Source organism: Scylla paramamosain, chromosome 9, assembly GCF_035594125.1.
Source record: "Scylla paramamosain isolate STU-SP2022 chromosome 9, ASM3559412v1, whole genome shotgun sequence".
Lineage (NCBI taxonomy): Eukaryota > Metazoa > Arthropoda > Malacostraca > Decapoda > Portunidae > Scylla > Scylla paramamosain.
Genome location: NC_087159.1, coordinates 24,930,136 through 24,951,342, shown reverse-complemented (window position 1 = coordinate 24,951,342; position 21,207 = coordinate 24,930,136). Strand labels below are relative to the sequence as shown.

Genomic DNA, 21,207 nt, shown 5'->3' with positions numbered 1-21,207 from the left:
GTGTGGTTGAGTAACCAAAGAGCCTTGACATCAAAAAGAGGAAACGAACATCATTAGCATCTTTCATATGTAAGGAATACGAAAAAAAAAACTGGTTCAGGATGGGAAGTACGGGTAGTGTGTGTGTGTGTGTGTGTGTGTGTGTTTAATTATATCTGTGTACAACAGGAATAAAGGGCAGACCTGGCAATACTCGCTGTTAACATTATCTGAATGAGCGAAACAGTCCCTGTGACATTCAGTCTCTCAAAACCTCATTTTTTTCCTTATTAACAAGACACAACCACACTTTCCACGGTGATCATTCACGAATTCTAGCTGAAACATCTATGCCTCAATCACAGCTGAGTCACGTTCACGTTATGTGCACTCCATCGCTCTCGTCAATTTTCGTCATGGATGCATTTTTGTCATTATTCTTCTTCCACGTGGACCGTCCGCCATTGCAGTTCGATAACTTTGTTGATTGCATCTTAGCCCAAGACTCGATTTTTTTTCGCCCCTATTCCTTCACCTTTCTGAGGAGAAGTCGCTCTTATAGTGTTATCTCTTCAAGACTACTGGTGTTGGACATCCGCAGCCGCAGTGGATAACAAGATAGTGATAATAAGATAGAGAGTTTTTGATCATTAAAAAGAAAACAGGTCGTAAAATCCGAAGCAACGATTAGCTCAACGTAATTGACTCATTTCTTAAATTTGATATGACTGGCTACTGGACCGCCACTTCCTCTAATGATCTAAAAGAGTACTCAAGACAATCTCAGAAAAAAAAAAGAAAAAAAAACTACATCGTATTATTTTGCTTCTTTCCAAAATTATTAAAAATGAACTTTGTCTTCCTTTGTCTGGAGGATTGTCATCCTCAAACAATAATTAGTGAATTTCTTGATTATATATATATATATATATATATATATATATATATATATATATATATATATATATATATATATATATATATATATGTATATATATATATATATATATATGTTATTTTTATTTTATGTAAGAAAACCACTGGCCAATGGCGAAAAAAAAAATAATAATAATAATTTATGAGCAAAAATAAAAGGCCTATATATTGTCAGTTACCATGAGACGTCAGATGGAATGGGAAAAAAAAAATAGAGGATAAGTGTTTGAAACCACCTCCTTAAAAGAGTTCAAGTCATAAGATGAAGGAAATACAGAAGCGAACAGAGAGTTCCAGAATTTATCAGAGAAAGGGATGAATGACTGAGAATACTGGTTAACTCTTGCATTGGAGAAGTGAACAAAATAGGGATGAGAGAAAGAAGAAAGTCTTGTGCAATGAGGCTGCGACAGGAGGGGAGGCATGCAGCTAGCAAGATCAGAAGAGCAGTTAGCACGAAAACAGCAGTAGAAGACAGCAAAAGATGCAACATTGCGGCGATGAGAATGAGGCTAAAGACAGTTAGAGGAGAGGAACTGATAAGACGAAAAGCTTTTGATTCCATCCTGTCTAGAATAGCGGTATGAGTGGAAACTCCCACACATGTGAAGCATACTCCATACATGGGCGGATAGAGATGAGATGTGAAGTTTCCAGTTTAGGTTATAAGTAAAGAATAGACCGAGGATGCTCAGTGTAGAAGAGGGGGACAGTTGAGTGTCACTGAAGAAGGTGGGATAGTCATCAGGACGACTGTGTCAAGTTGGTAAATGGAAGAACTGAGTTTTTGAGGCATTGAACAATAAGTTTGCGATGCCCCAATCAGAAATTTTAAAAAAGATCAAAAGCCAGGCGTTCTATGGCTTCCCTGCATGAACTGTTTTCTTCCTGAAGGGTTGGCTGTCTACGAAAAGACGTGGAAAAGTGCATGGTGGTATCATCAGCGTAATAGTGGATAGGACAAGAAGTTTGATTTTGAAGATCATTGATGAATAATACGAAAAGAGTGGGTGACAGGACAGAACTCTGAGGAACCCCACTTTTAACAGACTTAGGAGAAGAACAGTGACCGTCTACCACAGCAGAAAGACAACGGTCCGAGAAGAAACTTGAGATGAAGTTAGAGATAGAAGGATAGAAGCGGTAGGAGGGTAGTTTGGAAATCAAAACCTTGTGCCAGACTCTATCATAAGCTTTTGATATAGCTATGGCAACAGCAAAAGTTTCACCAAAATCCCTAAAAGAGGATGACCAAAACTCAGTGAGGGGAGCCGGATGATCACCAGTAGACCGGCCTCGACGGAACACATACTGGCGATCAGATAGAAGGTTGTGAAGTGATAGATGTTTAAGAATCTTTCTGTTGAGGATAGATTCAAAAACTTTAAGTGGGCAAGAAATTAAAGGAATAGGACGGTAGTTTGAGGGATTAGAGCAGTCACCCTTTTTAAGGAATAGATTGAATGTAGGCAAACTTCCAGCAGAAAGGAAACGTAGATGTTGACAGACAGAGTTGAAAGAGTTTGACTAGGAAAGGTGCAAGCATGGAAGCAGAGTTTCGGAGAACAATAGGAGGAAACCCAACAGGTCCATAAGCCTTTCGAGAATTGAGGCCACAGAGGGCATGGAAAAAATCACTGCGAAGGATCTTAATGGACAGCATGAAGTAGTCGGAGGAGAAGAAGGAACAAGCCCTGAATCATCCAAGGTAAAGTTTTTAGCAAAGGTTTGAACGAAGAGTTCAACTTCAGAAATAGATTAGATGGCAGTGGTGCCATCTGATTGAAATACAGGAGGGAAAGATAAAGAAACATTTATTGTAGATGTTTTGCCAGAGGTCACGAAGGGAATAAGATCTTGAAAGATTTTGACACTTTCTATTAATGGAGTTTTTGGCTAGTTGGAGAACAGACTTGGCATGATTCCGGGCAGAAATATAAAGCACATGAAATTCAGGTGATGGAAGACTAAAGTATCCTTTGTGGGCCACCTCGCTATCATGTATAGCACGAGAACAGGCTGTGTTAAACCAAGGTGTTGAAGGTTTAGGTCGAGAGAAGAGTGAGAAACGTACGTCTCCATGCCAGGCACTATCATCACTGTTATGCGCTCAGCATACAGAGACGGGTCTCTGACACGGAAACAGTAGTCATTCCAAGGAAAATCAGCATAATACATCCTCAAGTTCCTCTAATTGGCAGAGGCAAAACGCCAGTGGCACCTACGGTTTAGGGGATCCTGAGGAGCGATTGGAGCGATAGGACAAAATATAGATATGAGGTTCTAATCGGAGGAGCCCAACGGAGAAGACAGGGTGACAGCATAAGCAGAAGGATTAGTATATTCCATAAACATGTTAAAACATCAATCGAGATACCATTTTTTATGAGGAACATTCCTCCCCCTTCTTGGCTGTCCACTTCTACTCTTTCACTCGTTTTCTTTGCCATAGCAGCAACGCCTGCGGCAGCGGCAGTCATAACGACTCACTTGTAAGTCTTAACCATTCATTTCTAAGCTGCCTTTCTACTTCAGGTTACCTTCTAGTTCTTTAGTTGTCCTGTGTTCTTTTAATATACGGAAGTTGTCGGTCATTTACTCTAATAGTCCACCCATGTATCGGTGTGCGACACATGGCATGCCCTGTGCATGTTCATTTTTTCTTTTAACATTAATCATGATTTCTTCAACTTTAGTCTACTGAGCAGTCCATGATGCTCTCATTTTTCATTCCTTTTCCGATCTGAATGTCAGAACTGGTACGAGGCGAATGCATTGATTGATTTTTTTTTTAACTATTAATATTATTTTTCTTTTTTCATATGGTGGTTTTCGATCTTTCTGTGTTGAAGTGTACTGAGTATATATGGAAATTTGAATTCACTTGTGTGAAAATCCAGGACAGTCAGACAGAAAAAAAAATTAAAGGACAGACAGACGGATTTACGAACCGACCATCATAAAGAAAGACAACCACAACAATAAGGATCAGTGTCATCTACTTCCCAAGGAGGTCACAGTGATGGCAGCAGTGCTGGTAAACTTGTGTTCGCCACTGTGCCTTGAAGAGTTCCATTAAGTCAGTGGTTCTGAAACTTTCTTTCAGGGATGGCACCCCTCCCTTCTGTCACCCTTCCTGTGGCACCCCTCCCGTATGTCACCCCTCCCTTATATCATCCTTACTGTGGCATCCCTCCCTTATGTCACCCTTCCTGTGGCACCCTTAACTTATGTCACCCTTCCTGTGGCACCCCTAACTTATGTTAACCTTCCTGTGGCACCCCTAACTTATGTCAACCTTCCTGTGGCACCCCTAACTTATGTCAACCTTCCTGTGGCACCCCTAACTTATGTCAACCTTCCTGTGGCACCCCTAACTTATGGCACTCCTCACTTACGTCACTTTTTGTGGCACCTTTTCCCTTAAGTAACCCTTTCTGTGGCAAAATTCATGATAATCTTGTGGCACTCTTGAACACTTTGTTGCATCCAAGTTTGAGAAACACGGCAGCAAGGCACTCGAAAAAAAAGTGACGCAAGACATTTATTCTTCTTGTGAAATTGAAAATGACAGAAAACTTTAACCGTTGAAGAATGCAAATGAATTCCATTCTTTTTTTTTAATATTACTAAAATTATTTATTGCTTTTGTGACGAATGAGTTCAACCTATACTAAAATAATTACTAACAACAACGAACATGAAATTAACCTACACAGACCTTTTTGTCATAAAAAAAAAAAAAAAATTATATATATATATATATATATATATATATATATATATATATATATATATATATATATATATATATATATATATATATATATCACTGACTGTTTTCTAGATTCTTCAGGCAACATCAATATATTTCAATAATTCACTTTCAAATTTCTGAAGTTATTTCAATGGAAAAAAAAAAAAAAGATAAATAAACGACAAAAATACAAGATTCAACTCCGCCTGAGGGCAAGCGTCACCTAGCACAGCTGTTTGATATGAGACTCGACTGTCCCCCAGAGGCAGTAGTTGTCATTCACTTCACACTCACATGTCAATTTTACTTGTTTATTTATTTATTTATTTATTTATAATGCGGTATACAAAGAAGCTTACAGAAGTGTTACAAATGTATTGTAGTAATAAAACTAATGCTTTCATTGATCATTTACTCGTAAGCGCAGAGAGAGAGAGAGAGAGAGAGAGAGAGAGAGAGAGAGAGAGAGAGAGAGAGAGAGAGAGAGAGAGAGAGAGAGAGAGAGAGAGAGAGAGAGCCTGTAAAAGCGTTATCACTTATTCATCAACTTACTTGCCTTAAAGCATATATATATATATATATATTTTTTTTTTTTTACTCTGCTTCCAATACTTTCTTATGGTACCTGCATCTCACTTGGTGAACTTCTTTAGCTGGTAGGTTCCCTTGGTCTTGTACGAGACACAAACAAGACGTTTCAGCCTACAATAATTGCAAGATAAATTTTTCCAACCTTGAATTATTTTTCTTGTCGCATGTTTGTCGAATTTTGTAGTGCATACAAAACTTACTGGTACTAAAGTGAATATGCTTCATTGATGTTATGTGAAGTACATCTTTTCATACACTTAACATACAAAACGTGGTATTAGGTCCATCTTCACCTTACTTGATGGTTCCTATAACAGATTGCTACGACCATCTAATAATACCTCACAAACATCATTAGTTATAATAAACTGTTATAATAATGGCTGTTGTTTTTTAAATATCATTGCTTATCACGATGCGTAAACTCTCAGGAATTTCTGGATAACATAGAAAAATGTATCCTAAATTTCCATTGGTAATTGCAGAAGACCAGTCAGGTTTCTCACGAACCAGAAGTTTGTGCTTAATAAATTCAAATTACGCCACTGCTCTACAGATCCATTAGCAGACGAGACCTCATTATAGTGAAGAACCTCTGATGAGCACCCGCCAAACATGCCTCCGAAAACAAGGTGTGTGTGTGTGTGTGTGTGTGTGTGTGTGTGTGTGTGTGTGTGTGTGTGTCACCCCTTTCAACTCTTAACTCCTCATCGTTTATTTCCGATTATTGATTTGTGTGTTTCTCTTTATCACCGTATATTTCTATCTACTATCATGTGTATTTGTCTATTATTCTTGATATTTGTGTCTGTTTTCAGTGTATTGTTCTATCATCATGTGCATTTTTGTTAATTTTCAAAGTATTTCTGTTTGCCACTTGGTGTATTTCTGTCAACTGCCCTGTGTTTTTCTGGCTATTATTATTATTATTATTTATTTATTTATTTTTTTTTTTTTGCATTTCTGTCTATTACCCTGAATATTTGATGTCCATCCCCGTCTTATACAATTTCAGATGTACTTTTGCTTCTATTTCTTGGTCAAATTTTTTTTGTCTATTTCCGTGTGTATTTATTTTTTACCCTTGTATTTTTGTTTGTTTTCTGTATTTGTTTACTCTTCTGTCCTTTTCTATCTGTTATCCTGTCTTTTTGTGTATACGAATGTTCCTACTCAATAACGTTGAATTGTTCATAATTTCATCAGAAGCGGCATCATCCCCACACGCCACCACACGCATCCTCAATAACCAGTGACTGACTGACAGTAGGCAGTGTAAGGGAGCCGTTCACTTCTCAACACACAAGATGCATCACGATGGCAGGAGGAGGAAGCAGGAGGTAATGGTTATTGTGACACCAACAATTTACTGCTCAGCTCCAGCCACTGCGCACAAGCTATTAGCTACACTGGTCTTGACAAGCTTTCAAGGAAAGAAAACTGAGCAAGTTGTCAGTCGATATATCTATATATATTTTTCATGTATACATCTAGGACACTCTATTCACACCTGCATGTAAATTTGTCCATTAATATCGATACTTTCAATTTTTTATGTCTAGAACTATATTTCTTTATTTATTTATTAAAATAAATATTATATATATATATATATATATATATATATATATATATATATATATATATATATATATATATATATATATATATATATATATATATATATATTTATTTATTTATTTATTTATTTATTTATTTATTTATTCATCTAGATGTGTGTGTGTGTGTGTGTGTGTGTGTGTGTGTGTGTGTGTGTGTGTGTGTGTGTGTGTGTGTGTGTGTGTGCGCGCGTGCGTGCGTGCGTGCGTGCAATATATACCAGTGTGGTCCTGTGGTCCAATTGTTGGACCCCCCCCAACCACGAGTAGCCCGCGAGTTGATTCTTTGTGGCACGCAAACACTCATTCATATTATATTTATATATATATATATATATATATATATATATATTATATATATATATATATATATATATATATATATATATATATATATATATATATATATATATATATATATATATATATATAACTGTACAAGAGCCTTATCTGTCCATGTATGGAGTATGCTTCACATGTCTGGGGGATCCCACTCATATCGCTCTTCTAGACAGGGTGGAATCAAAAGCTCATCAACTCCTCTCCTCTGACTGTCTTCAGCCTCTCTCTCTCATCGCCACAATGTTGCCTCTCTATCTGTCATCTACCGCTATTTTCATGCTAACTGCTCTTCTGATCTTGCTAACTGCATGTCTCCCCTCTCCCGCGGCCTCGCTGCACAAGACTTTCTTCTTTTTTTTCACCCCTATTCTGTCCACCTCTCTAACGGAAGAGTTAACCAGTATTCTCAATCATTCATCCCTTTCTATGGTAAGCTCTGGAACTCCCTGCCTGCTTCTGTATTTCTACCTTCTTATGACTTGAATTCCTTCAAGAGGGAGGTTTCAAGACACTTATCCTTCAATTTTTGACTACCGCTTTGGACCCTTTTCTGGGACTGGCATCTCAGTTTTTTTTTTTTTATTGGATTTTTGTTGCCCTTGGCTAGTGTCCCTCCTACAAAAAAAAAAAAAAAAAACTGACTCAAAAGTTGTGTGTGTTCAATAATAGTATTTACATATCTATCTGTATCTATATACCTATATATATATTATATTATATATATAATTTATATATTTGCTGTCACACACAAACAGAGGAACTGCGAAGTGTTCAGGATGTGGTAGAAAGGTTTTGCCTGTTGATATTACTAGTGCTAGCAACTAGTATGCAACAAGAGAAAAAGACTCCACTGCTCAAAGTATACAATTTGAGAGAGAGAGAGAGAGAGAGAGAGAGAGAGAGAGAGAGAGAGAGAGAGAGAGAGAGAGAGAGAGAGAGAGAGAGAGAGAGAGAGAGAGAGAGAGAGAGAATGAAGAGCCTATTGATATGCCAGAAACACGATGATATTCTGTTGGTAACTTTCCATTGAGCGTTTTCTTACGCATGTGTTCCCGGTAATGTAATGTTGATTTTATGCGAAAATTCTATCATGTGAGAAACGGACAGACACAGACGAAGACAGACAGACAGAGAGAGAGGCAGACAGAAAGACTAACACAGACAGGCAGGCAGGCAGGGAGGCAGGCAGGCAGACAGACAAGAAAGACAGACAGACAGACGGACAAAGATAGATAGACCTACTAGCTCTCTTAGTAAAATGGATAACGTAAATTCTTAAAAAGAATAGTAATAAAGTATGGATGTAAAAGCTTAGCAAGGTAAGTAGAGCATGACGCCATGTCTACTACGGGCCATCAAGGCCGTGGAGATGCGTGCCACAGTCGCAGCGAGAAATGTAATCCTACGCCATGCGGGAGCAACAGGTGAAATGACGCCATGATAGAGCCACAGTCTTACAAAAAGTTATTGACATTCATCATGAACTTGGAGTAACGCGTAATTCGCCACACGGAAGCAGCAAACATTCTTCACACGTCCCTCACTTAGTGGGTTTCTCTAAGATTACCTTAAGGAGCTTGACGTTTAGCAGGAAAAAAAGGTTGAAAATAACAAAAAAGTGCCTTTAATGACTGAATTTTTTGGCACATGGAAAACAGTTAATAATCTTACCTATTTCTGATTCCGCATCTTTCCCTCTCACGGTTTCGTTACTCTGCGGCTGGTCTGCTGAGTATCTAGCTTCTCTAACAATGAAGGCCATCCTTGTACAATTTGGTGCCATTTCCGTTTTCGTACCTTTGTCATTTTAAAACTTAAAGAACGCAAATTGATATCTACTTCACATTTTGGGGGGATTTCTACGTCCACCTGTTCTATTTAGCTTCATGACTAATGTATGAGAGAGAGAGAGAGAGAGAGAGAGAGAGAGAGAGAGAGAGAGAGAGTGGGGGCGGGGGAATGGTGACCTTTACGAGGTACACGAGAAGAGAGGTTTTGAAATGTTGATAACAAAAGATAACCAACATAAAGGCGATCTGACGACCTAGGATATAAAAACTAATTACTGAAATAAGCTCTATTGGAGTTCATACGTACAAGTTTTCTTATTGTACACTAATATATGTAGTCTAATTTTTACGGCCTTCATTGTGAGATGCGTGTTAACTTCTCTTTTCCATTCGAGACTCATGGCATGCTTCTACACGACACTTAACAGTACGAGTCCTAATAACAGTTTTACACTTGTTGCTCGCCACACCATAGCGATGAAGAGCTTTGAATTCCTCGATCCCTCCCATCCCCGTCAGTGGTGCTTTTCAGATATATACTCTTAACTTGAACCCTGTATTTTCACTCGGACACAGAACCATAACACTCAAGGGCTCGATCTTTACTAACGTTCCACTATATGTTGAGCATTCTGGATATTTCTTGTTCTTCCGTTAACCTCAGCACAGCCATAAATTCTGCCCTCGATGCGCCAGTTTGGTTGTCTCTACTGTGACGAGCTGTCCGCATTGAAAACTTCGTCTCTCTAAAGGCAACTCAAATACATTGTCAGATGTTTAGCTCCTGTTTCTATTTTTTTTTTTTTTTTTTACATACTGGGTGAGCGACAGGCAACGCAGAGTTATAACTGATGACTAAATATTTGTTCATGGAGGCAGGCAGTGTCCTGGATACCATAAGATCAGTTTCAGAGGCCCTATTATTTTCATATTTGCTGATGATTTCTGTATCTTAATTGCCAGCAGTGATTTGTATAATGGAACTGCTAGCCATATTAGTAAATTTGGAAACGACACGAAAAACAAGCAAGATAATCGTAATGGATTCCCACGCAGCCCTCCAGACTGTTAATGTTGTATAATATTAGCAAAATCAAAGTACTTAGCGTTGGTAGAGGGAACCCACATAAAAAAACGCACACAAAGAGAATCATTGTTAAGATCAGTGTGAAAAGATTAAGGAATCATAGCTTGCTCAAATCTCTGTCAGACATAACAATATGCATATAAAAGCCAAAAATAGAGCTAACTGAAGAGAAGCCGCTGGTGTTTACTCTGAGTGCACTGTGTAAGTTCCCATGAACAAAAGGAAACTCAACAGGAAAGCTAAGCGGTGACACGCGTATCGTCCAAAGCACTTCTTTCCAAACATTTATAGTACGTTCTCTTTCGCTTCGTATGGAGATGTGCAAGCAATACTCATCTCTCTCTCTCTCTCTCTCTCTCTCTCTCTCTCTCTCTCTCTCTCTCTCTCTCTCTCTCTCTCTCCAGCCTTGCTTGGAGATGTTCATGTTTCTGTCTTCAAAACAATCGCAAGAGGCATTTTGGGAGTATAACTTTCTCCACAAGATAATGAATTATTACAACAGGCAAATCCAAAACTATGATCAGAACCATTGTAGTTTACCGCGTTGTAGGAAAATGTTTTCAACGAAATGGCAGTGACATCTTTTAAGAGATGTCACAAATATGAGTACAGGAATCTTCGTTTTTTTTTTATTATTATTATTTATTTATTTATTTTTTTTTTTTTTTTATCTTTTTTTTTTTTTCGTTGGAGAAGAACCAATGGAATGAATCCAGCAGTGCCATGGGAGGCATGGTTCCTCCAACCCCACGCTTGGAGTCCAGGTATTCTGTAACAGTACCTTCGGGGGAAAGGAGTCGGAAAGACGGAAAGCTTGAACTCGATCCTCTTCCATTTGGAGGATAATGTAACACATCAGAAACAATTACAAAGAAAATGGGACAATGCCTAAACCATTGTGAAGAATAGGTAAAACGGAATAAAAGATTAAAAAGGAAGAATCTGACAAACAGGAACGACTAATAAGAAAATGTAACGAAATAGAGATGATTACGAAGACTAGGGAGAAAAGACGACTCGGAAAAACAAGATGACAAAGCAGAAACAACTGTGTTGGAAGAAAAAATGACAAAAAGAGACAAGTAGGAATAAAACATGATGAGACAGAAAACCTAAGAAGAGCAGAACAGGACAGAACGAAGGTGGAGAGTTAATTTCTACATATATGACTGAACACCTCAGATTTATTATTATTATTATTATTATTATTATTATTATTATTATTATTATTATAATTATTATTATTATCATCATTATCTTCATCATCATGAGTACGGAAGGTTGGCTTAACATCACGGAAATGGTTTTAGCAACACATTAAATGTGAAATTTACAGCTGAGATTTTTGTAAAAGGAAAGCCCAAGTGTGTTCAATGTTGATGTATGAAGGTATCGAGTTTTTCAAGCAATGAATAACTCAGTTTGCCTTGCTCCATTTCTAAATTTATAAGAGATCAGAAATTAAGCATTCTGTGACTTCTCTACACAGTTTTATTCCTGCGCAGTTGCATGTCTGGTGAATGACGTTAAGGAATGCAATGTAGTCATCAGCATCATGAGTGGATATAGCAAGAGTCTGACTAAAATTATTATTTATGAATAATTAAAAGGTTATAGATGAAAAACCCAAACACTGCTGTTAACAGGCTTACGAAAAGGAAAGTGGACATCTAGAACTACTGCAACAGAACGTACAAAAAAGAGCTTCGATAAAAAAAAAAAAAAGGGGCAGAACGCACAAAAGGGAGCTTCGGATAAAAGGGCAGAGAGAGAGAGAGAGAGAGAGAGAGAGAGAGAGAGAGAGAGAGAGGAGAGAGAGAGAGAGAGAGAGAGAGAGAGAGAGAGAGCTTAGAAGTTAAAGATTTGTCACAATCTATCAAGAGCGTTACTAAGAGTGTCTCTGAAGGTTTGTTAGAGAAGAATGGAATGCAAATAAATTAAGAAATTAATAGAAGCACAGTTACCCTTTGAGTTGGCGAAACAATTTAGAGTGCAGAGGCGCAGTTACTAGAAGGCAAATTAAAGATCTATCATTAGTAATGAGAAATGCGACCTATATTCAGATAATACATTATATTCAACAGTATGATGACATATGCATAAAGCAAATCTCTCAAAATATAATACAAAGTATGAGCATGTTTAGTTCATGTTTCTAGTAACACTAGAATAACGTAGTTTTAAGTTAATAATAACAAATAAATGTATACATTTAAATAAGTAAATAGAAATAACACGCAGTGCGGTGATTCACTTGTAGAATACATCAAGCTGCCACTGAGATCATTTTCGTGGAGCACGCACGCAGCCTCACGCCTCTGTGAACGAGGCTTACGACTCGGTGCTATTCCGTAGACCGGACGCTACAGTGTTACCAACACTATTAGTCATTGATCAAAAACGTTTGGTTATGCGCAATCACATGCTCTACAATCACCTTTATTCCCTGCCTCCGTAACGTCAATTACGAACAGGAAAGAAAAAAAAATGTGGAGCACCGATGAGCGATAAACCTTGAGAAAAGTGTGATAATAAGCACGGGAATCCATCTCACCAACCTGGTACTTCCTGTTCCACATATGGAACAGGAAGGTTTCGGACCCACCCTGAATTTCACAATGTGCTTCAGTGATATATTGTTTCATTACTAATACTACTACTACTACTATTACTACTACTACTATTACCAATAATAATAATAATAATAATAATAATAATAATAATATTATTATTATTATTATTATTATTATTATTATTACCATTGTCAGTATCATAATCACTAACCACTGACAATTACATCACTCAATATCAGTGAGGCACGCATAACAGACACAGCTGTGAGCAATCATGAAACACAAATCCGTCGCACTTGCTTATTATTCTCCATTTCGTTTCACACAAACCTACATGAATTACTAAGTCTATGATTTAGTATTAATGAGTTACATTTTACCTGCGAAGAAATTACATCTCCCTAATTTCGTTCATTACAATGATTAACATAAATGTGAAAAGTTATAAAAAACTTGAAACTCGCCAAGGCAAAAAATCGCAATAATTAAGCAGCTTCCGTTGGGAAAGTTATACCTTAAACAACACACTAAATGCCCTCATGCTTGTACGATCACATCATTCTCGCGCCCCCTGGTAACTACAGTAAGTAGTCCTGTATACAATGTACATGGATAAACAACCTTCTTAAAGAAACTCACCACCTATTCGTGTCTGCGTTCAGCCTTTCGGAGATCCACCAGCGTCATTCACATTTGTTCACCTCTCTATTTGGGCCATTTGGGCCACCTCTCTATCATGTATAGCACGAGAACAAGCTGTGTTAAACCAAGGTTTAGAAGGTTTAGGACGAGAAAAAGAGTGAGGAATGTATGCCTCCATGCCAGACACTATCACCTCTGTTATGCGCTCAGCACGCAAAGACGGGTCTCTGACACGGAAGCAGTAGTCATTCCAAGGAAAATCAGCAAAATACCTCCTCAGGTCCCCCCAACTAGCAGAGGCAAAACGCCAGAGGCACCTTCGCTTAGGGGGATCCTGAGGAGGGATTGGAGTGATAGGACAAGATAAGGATATAAGATTGTGATCGGAGGAGCCCAACGGAGAAGAAAGGGTGACAGCATAAGCAGAAGGATTAGAGGTCAGGAAAAGGTCAAGAATGTTGGGCGTATCTCCAAGACGGTCAGGAATACGAGTAGGGTGTTGCACCAATTGCTCTAGGTCATGGAGGATAGCAAAGTTGTAGGCTAGTTCACCAGGATGGTCAGTGAAGGGAAAGGAAAGCCAAAGCTGGTGGTGAACATTGAAGTCTCCAAGAATGGAGATCTCTGCAAAAGGGAAGAGGGTCAGAATGTACTCCACTTTGGAAGTTCAGTAGTCAAAGAATTTCTTATAGTCAGAGGAGTTAGGAGAGAAGTATACAGCACAGATAAATTTAGTATGAGAGTGACTCTGTAGTCGTAGCCAGATGGTGGAAAACTCGGAAGATTCAAGAGCGTGGGCACGAGAGCAGGTTAAGTCATTGCGCACATAAACGCAGCATCCAGCTTTGGATCGAAAATGAGGATAGAGAAAGTAGGAGGGAACAGAAAAGGGACTACTGTCAGTTGCCTCAGACACCTGAGTTTCAGTGAGGAAAAGAAGATGAGGTTTAGAAGAGGAGAGGTGGTGTTCTACAGATTGAAAGTTAGATCTTAGACCGCGAATGTTGCAGAAGTTAATGAAGAAAAAGTTGAGAGGGGTGTCAAGACAAGGGTCGTCGACAGAAAGGCAGTCCGACCTGGGGACATTTACGGTCCCCTCCCCAGATGGGGACTCCGAGGCTGGTGTAGGAGTCGCCATGATGATTTTAAAATTTTTGAGTGAAGGGTGTGTGTTATTACGTGCTTGTAGTTTTGTGAGGAGGAAGAGAGTTGTCTTTAGAGGGCAGGCTGTGACTGCCCCCTTGTGTTGTGAGACAAAGGGAAACGTTCAGTGAGGTCACAGCTGGGTTTAATGATAAGTTCACAGCACCCCCTGAGCAGTGCTTTAGACCTCACTGGGAGTAATTACCGTTTCGGCAGGTGTCTACTGCCTCCTCCAATATATATATATATATATATATATATATATATTATATATATATATATATATATATATATCATATATATATATATATATATATATATATAATATATATATATATATATATATATATATATATATATAATGTTACATTCTTCTACAGTATATGAACAATTGGGGTCTGGGATAATTTTGCCGCTCAGACGATTTTTTCATAAATGCCAGTGATAAAATCCTCTCGCCTGTGCCGATTTTTTTTTTTCACATCAGTATGTCACTTGTACGTACTTCCATACCGATATAAGAATATATTTGTTATATTTATTTTTTTAGGTGAATTCTAAATTAACTATTTCATAAAAAATCTAGCCAGTTGCAATTTTATGTGGGACTGAAGAATGTAATCTCGGTGGCTCTTAAGCAAGCAGTTCAGCTTAATGAATGTGCTTGGTGTGCGGCGCCTGCACCCACAAAGCAGGACGAGACACTCGACTTGAAAAAGATGTGCAGGAGAACAATGAGGTGAATAGAATACCAGCGCGCGCACACACACACACACACACACACACACACACACAGATTGAGAGAGAGAGAGAGAGAGAGAGAGAGAGAGAGAGAGAGAGAGAGAGAGAGAGAGAGAGAGAGAGAGAGGCCAATGCAAAACTTACCTAATATTTTTTATTTTTACTAATCCATTACGAAGGAGTGAACTACACCTTTAAATCATAAATTCAAACATTCTTACCACCATCACTATCACCGTCAGAGCAAAGCCATCGCGCAGTCTTCACCAGCACCTGCTCATCCTTGTCGCCCGCCGGTCTAGCCAAAGTCAGCAAATGCCCAAGCAATCTCATTTCTCCATCTGTCTGTCCTGCCAGTGCATTATTCTAATTATCCATCCTACATCTATTATTTTCAGTGAAGTCAAGATGTGTTAAACTTTGGTCTTCTCCCTGATCCATGATGCTCTCTTCTCGTCTCTCCGTGATCCTGCCACGCATCGAAATCTCTCCGCTACGGCCACTCTGAACTTTCCGTTTCGGAACTCTCGCAAGAGACTCATACGTTTGAAAACTGCTGCAATGTACTGATTATGAACCTTTCTCATAATTTGTAAGAAACTGTTGGAGTTGTTGTTGTTGTTGGTGGTGGTGGTGGTGATGGTGGCGGCGGTGATAGTGACGCTGCTGGTGGTGATGATAGTGGTGATGATGATGGAGGCGGCGCTGGTGGTGGTGGTGTTGGTGGTGGTGGTGGTGTTGGTGGTGGTGGTGGTGGTGGTGGTGGAGGCGGCGCTGGTGGTGGTAGGGCTTATAGTGGTGCTGGCGCTGAAGCTGGTGTTTCCCTTTAGACTATAATGGGGAAAGCAAACAAGATAAAGATGGTAACTCTTCGGTTAGACTTGACAGAAATAACAGTCGGAGGCAGCCGAATACATAGCAGGCAGGCGAGTTTGGGCCATTCAGTGACGGAAAATCAGCAAAACATCGCCTAGACTTGAACAGTAGCTACGTGACCCGCCTGCACCACTCCAGTATAAGAGCCACGTGCTGACTCGAGATGACTGTCACACACGCAGGCAGGAAAAGGGATCGCTTCCCCACTTTAAAGCATCGCGTGTCTCGGGGGATGAGCTTACTATGTTTCGGCATACGATATTTTTGCCTTCACGTTTTTGTTTCAGAACTGCACCTCACGCATGCCTGTTCCAATGGGCAGTATAAGGCACCGACAAGCTCACTCGCTATATTAGGATGACAATATTAATATCAATATCGGTGATGAGAATTACTAAAACAGCAGCAACAGTAATTTACAGCATCAACAATTAACGACAACAACAAAAACAACAACAATTAAGAACAATGGCAATATCAATAAAAAAAAATATGGTAATGCCGATAATAATATAATAATAATAATAATAAAAATAATAATAATAACAATAATAATAATAATAACTATTCATTCTTCTACCATCACCACTACTGGTTAAGATGGCAACAACTATATGGTGATGATAATGACTGATAACAACAACAATATGATAATGATGATATGATGATCATGATAATGAAGATGATGATAATCATAACTTAGTATTTAAATTTTCTTTCTCTAATTATACTGTCAAGTGATGGAAGATGATGATGACGATTACATAATAACAATGATAATAACAACAATAATTATAATAATTACTATTATATTATTAATGTTATGATGATGATAACAATAATAACAAAGAAGAAGAAGAAGAAGAAGAAGAAGAAGAAGAAGAAGAAGAAGAAGAAGAAGAGAAGAAGAAGAAGAAGAAGAAGAAGAAGAAGAAGAAGAAGAAGAAGAAGAAGAAGAAGAAGAAGAAGAAGAAGAAGAAGAAGAAGAAGAAGAAGAAGAAGAAGAAGAAGAAGAAGAAGAAGAAGAAGAAGAAGAAGAAGAAGAAGAAGAAGAAGAAGAAGAAGAAGAAGAAGAAGAAGAAGAAGAAGAAGAAGAAGAAGAAGAAGAAGAAGAAGAAGAAGAAGAAGAAGAAGAAGAAGAAGAAGAAGAAGAAGAAGAAGAAGAAGAAGAAGAAGAAGAAGAAGAAGAAGAAGAAGAAGAAGAAGAAGAAGAAGAAGAAGAAGAAGAAGAAGAAGAAGAAGAAGAAGAAGAAGAAGAAGAAGAAGAAGAAGAAGAAGAAGAAGAAGAAGAAGAAGAAGAAGAAGAAGAAGAAGAAGAAGAAGAAGAAGAAGAAGAAGAAGAAGAAGAAGAAGAAGAAGAAGAAGAAGAAGCTCAAGCCGTTTTATGACGATCCACATACGAAATACAATTTCCTTGAACATTAGTCATCATCTCTTTGTGCTACATTTCGCTGCAAACCGTTGCCTTGACCTTAAAATCATTAGGCAGAATGGTAACCGATTCTATAGACTTCGTTTCATGTCTGCACATTTTATTCCTGCCGTGGCAGATGGCCGCTCTTCTAGTTTTATTGCTATCGACAGTGAATTCGTGGAGCTGTGCCCCACCACACTCCTCTCTGTTACTCTGGAATGTTCACCCACTTCTTTCCTGATGGCTTCCTCCTCTCTTTTTAACGTCGCCCTTCGAGGGAGTCTCTCTAAAGGACTTGATTGATTCTGAAGCAACTCCTTACAGCCTCTAACTTCTCTTCGGGACTTTGGAATGGGGAACAGCAAACCTTGTGATCATCAATACTTAAAAAGATAAACTTAGTTCCTTCATCTGTCGTCTCAGCTCTACGTATTACACTTAACCTTCCGCACTTTTTTTTTTTTTTACTTACACTTACATGACTATTTCACCGCCCCGCGCTCTGGACATCCTTGGACATCCTTCAACTGAATTCCTAAATGGCATTTTCTATACCTTACTGTGTAGCTCTACTTTCTATGCCATCTCTTATCACATGTACTCTACAAGGACTAAATATGCCTACGTATAGAGCCATGGACACCATCTCCACCCCACACACACACACACACACACACACACACACACACACACACTGCATTACGAAGTCCAATCATTTACTGTCTTTGCCTCACAGATCCGGTGTAGTGTTGAATCTCTTGTTTCTTCTATTGTCATTTTCGTGGTTCCTGGTTGCCGTTCTTAAGACTACTTACTACCTAAGCTACCTCCTCTTCTGCATTCACAGGAACAGTCTTCTGAATATAATTTCTTCAGTTTTGTCCGCTTTTCAAGTACAAGAAACAACAACCATCTTCACTGGCGTTTCATTGGTAAAACCCTAATAACTGCCTCTTTCAGATTTTTCTGCCTTTCTATTAAGTAAATTCTTTTAACCAAGACAGCGCCAATAATTTTTTGTCACATTGTTTTCCGAACCCCTCAAGCTTGAAGTTTGTTTTGAGCATCAAATAGAGCTTTTAGTTTTCAAAACTTTTAACATCCCGTGGCCAGTCATGTAAATAAAAACAAATATGTATATAAATACATTTCCTTGACATAGACGTCGAGATTTTTACATACAAATTTATATACGGGCATCTTCTCTCCTGGAAAGTTCCTCTCCATCTCCAAGACGCGTGCCCTGCAGCATGGCAACAAACCCGTCACAGCGCGGCGCCTCTCGTGCTGCTGCAGTTAATGACCTGATCTTTAACATTGACGTTCATATTGTTGTATTAAGTCCTGTTTTACATTAGTATAATTTTTTTGTGATTTTATTACATCGTTTTATACAATCATATATCGAATCACTTAGCCTTATAATTATAGATGTTTACGAGAGAGAGAGAGAGAGAGAGAGAAGGAGAGAGAGAGAGAGAGAGAGAGAGAGAGAGAGAGAGAGAGAGAGAGAGAGAGAGAGAGAGAGAGAGGCTTCATCATTTTTTTGCTAGAGAATGGACAACAATAAGTATTTATATAAATTTCAACACTATTGAATAAATCATCACATCCCCTTCTGACATTCCAATCAGCTTTAACAGCGACAAACGAACTCGCATAGAAGTACATCGTGTTCTCTGGAGGGTCAGATTTAAATGGGGGATTCAGGTCTGGTTCAGCCCGTACACTCCTCTCGCCGCCCAGCGCTGCGTGACACGGCTGCATTCCCCCGTCTTACACCAACACAATCCCCGCCGCGGGACAACGATACCTTGGCGCTCGTGAATAGTGAATAGGGCTGGCACGGCGAAGGTAACGAGAATAAGCTCCTGCACTCCTCAGACCAGCGTGTCCGTCTGTCCTCCAGCCATTATATTTTTCGTGTGGGAGATACGGTGCCCATCATCGGGCATCCGTCACGCTGTCACCCGAGCTGTCCACGCACTTCAGCTTGAAAAGGCCAAATATTTCTTGAATTAAAAAAAAAAAAAAAAACCCGGCTAGACTAGCATGTAACGGGGCGGACACGAACTATTGCATTCTTTACATGTCCTCTCCTCACCGGGGAAGTTTCATAACTTATATTTTCCTTTACCAGGCAGCCAGCAAAGCCCGGAATAAAAATAACATAGAAAAGATTGGTTCTGAATATTACTTCTATTTTACTACAATTCTAAAAAATCCAGACTGGAAGATCGAAAAGGCCTAACCTTCAAATATTCAATTTATTCATTTCATGTTAGGCACATAAAATAATTTAGTAAATATAATTGCTATTTGTGTTGCTTTGGTCCGCGTCGAGGACACTAACATTACCTTGTGTTATGAAACAAGTCAAGTGCTACAAATGTACGCCTGAGAACTTACCGCGCAGGAGGCAAGGAAGCGTGACAGGGGGATGGTTTCCTGGCGTTGGGCGTCAAGGCACTTCTCGTCACTAGTCTTACGGGTTTGTTTTCCTCGTATTCTATTCCACACAAGCAAACACCACCGCCAGTAGTTCACTATTAATACTTAAATAATTATGGGTCGCTCTCCAGGTTGAGTCGTATGTGCGTGACAGTTCATCCAGGTGACAGTGCGAGATAACAGCTGAGGTGGAGCACACGTCCCTCCCCGCTCGGCCCCGTACACAAACTGCGCGCGGTGTCGCTCAGTACTGGCAGGAAGGCCGCCTCTTCATCGTGTCTCCTGACTCTCCTCGTGTGCTCGAAACAATTTCACCAATTGAATCGTTCAGTAATTTTTCGTCGCACTTCACTTGCCTTCTTTTTGTTTCATTAATGCTGATGATTCATAATGTCCACATTGCCGGTGCTACTGTCCAACTTGATCTTTAATGTTCTGCTATATACATGAAATTATTGAAACAAGCTGCCCTCTGTTCCTTTGAGGCTTCATGTCAGCAAGCACAATGAGTAACGGGGATCTTTAAGGATATGCCAAGAACATCAACATGAGTGTCTAACTTTCGGATTCGTATTGAAAGCAACATGATGAGCCCATGGCCCCATACACCCTCCGGCCCACTGCCACGAGGAGAGCTCAGTATTCAGGGCGGCAGCTCATCGACCGCTGCAATATTGTTCCCAAACATGCTGACATCTTCTTACCTTGATCTCTTTTAGCAGACTGTAATGCATGTCACTAGAATCTTTACAGGTATTCTTATGATTCAGATGACAGTTTAATAAAAATTCTTCATCATTAATGGAACAGAAAATAACATTTAAACCCGAATAACCATCTCTGTATCCTCTGGAAATAGTCCTCTCGCTCAGAGGTACGGGCGACACAAGCACACCACAGACTGCAAGGCAACATTCAACACTATGTCATGGTTAAAAATTGCTCAAATACTGCTGAGTGAGACCCTGCACACTGCACAGTATAAACTGGCAAAGAAAGAAACACGTGTTTTTTAAGGTGTATGGCAATTGTTAGTAACAATAGTGTGTGTGTGTGAGTGTGTGTGTGTGTGTGTGTGTGTGTGTGTGTGTAATTCAACTACTACTGGTGAAAGTAATCCCATATCGTTGCGCTTTTATTAATTCCATAACAAAAATAGTATAAAAACAAAATTCATACCGGGTGAATGACATGCAGAGTTTTGATTGACATGTATGGCTTTCTTTTACAGATGAAAATTAATATTCATGGATCATTTTGGTGGTT

The 21,207-nt window shown here is 39.0% G+C and overlaps 1 protein-coding gene across 4 annotated transcripts in view; it reads right to left on the bottom strand.

The window, feature by feature from the left end:
- The window catches only part of LOC135103736 (visual pigment-like receptor peropsin), a 198,397-nt gene extending 177,781 nt beyond the window's left edge, over window positions 1–20,616 (bottom strand). Inside the window, exons 1-2 of one of the 4 annotated variants that reach the window (XM_064010416.1) lie at window positions 19,900–20,613; window positions 12,066–12,108 (exon numbers count right to left, since the gene is read on the bottom strand). The gene's annotated coding sequence lies outside the window, so the exon portion shown is untranslated. Of the gene's footprint in view, window positions 1–12,065; window positions 12,109–19,899 lie in introns of all 4 variants that reach the window. The other 3 variants (XM_064010413.1, XM_064010414.1, XM_064010415.1) reach the window with 3 other exon arrangements.
- Between the last annotated feature and the right edge of the window lie 591 nt (window positions 20,617–21,207).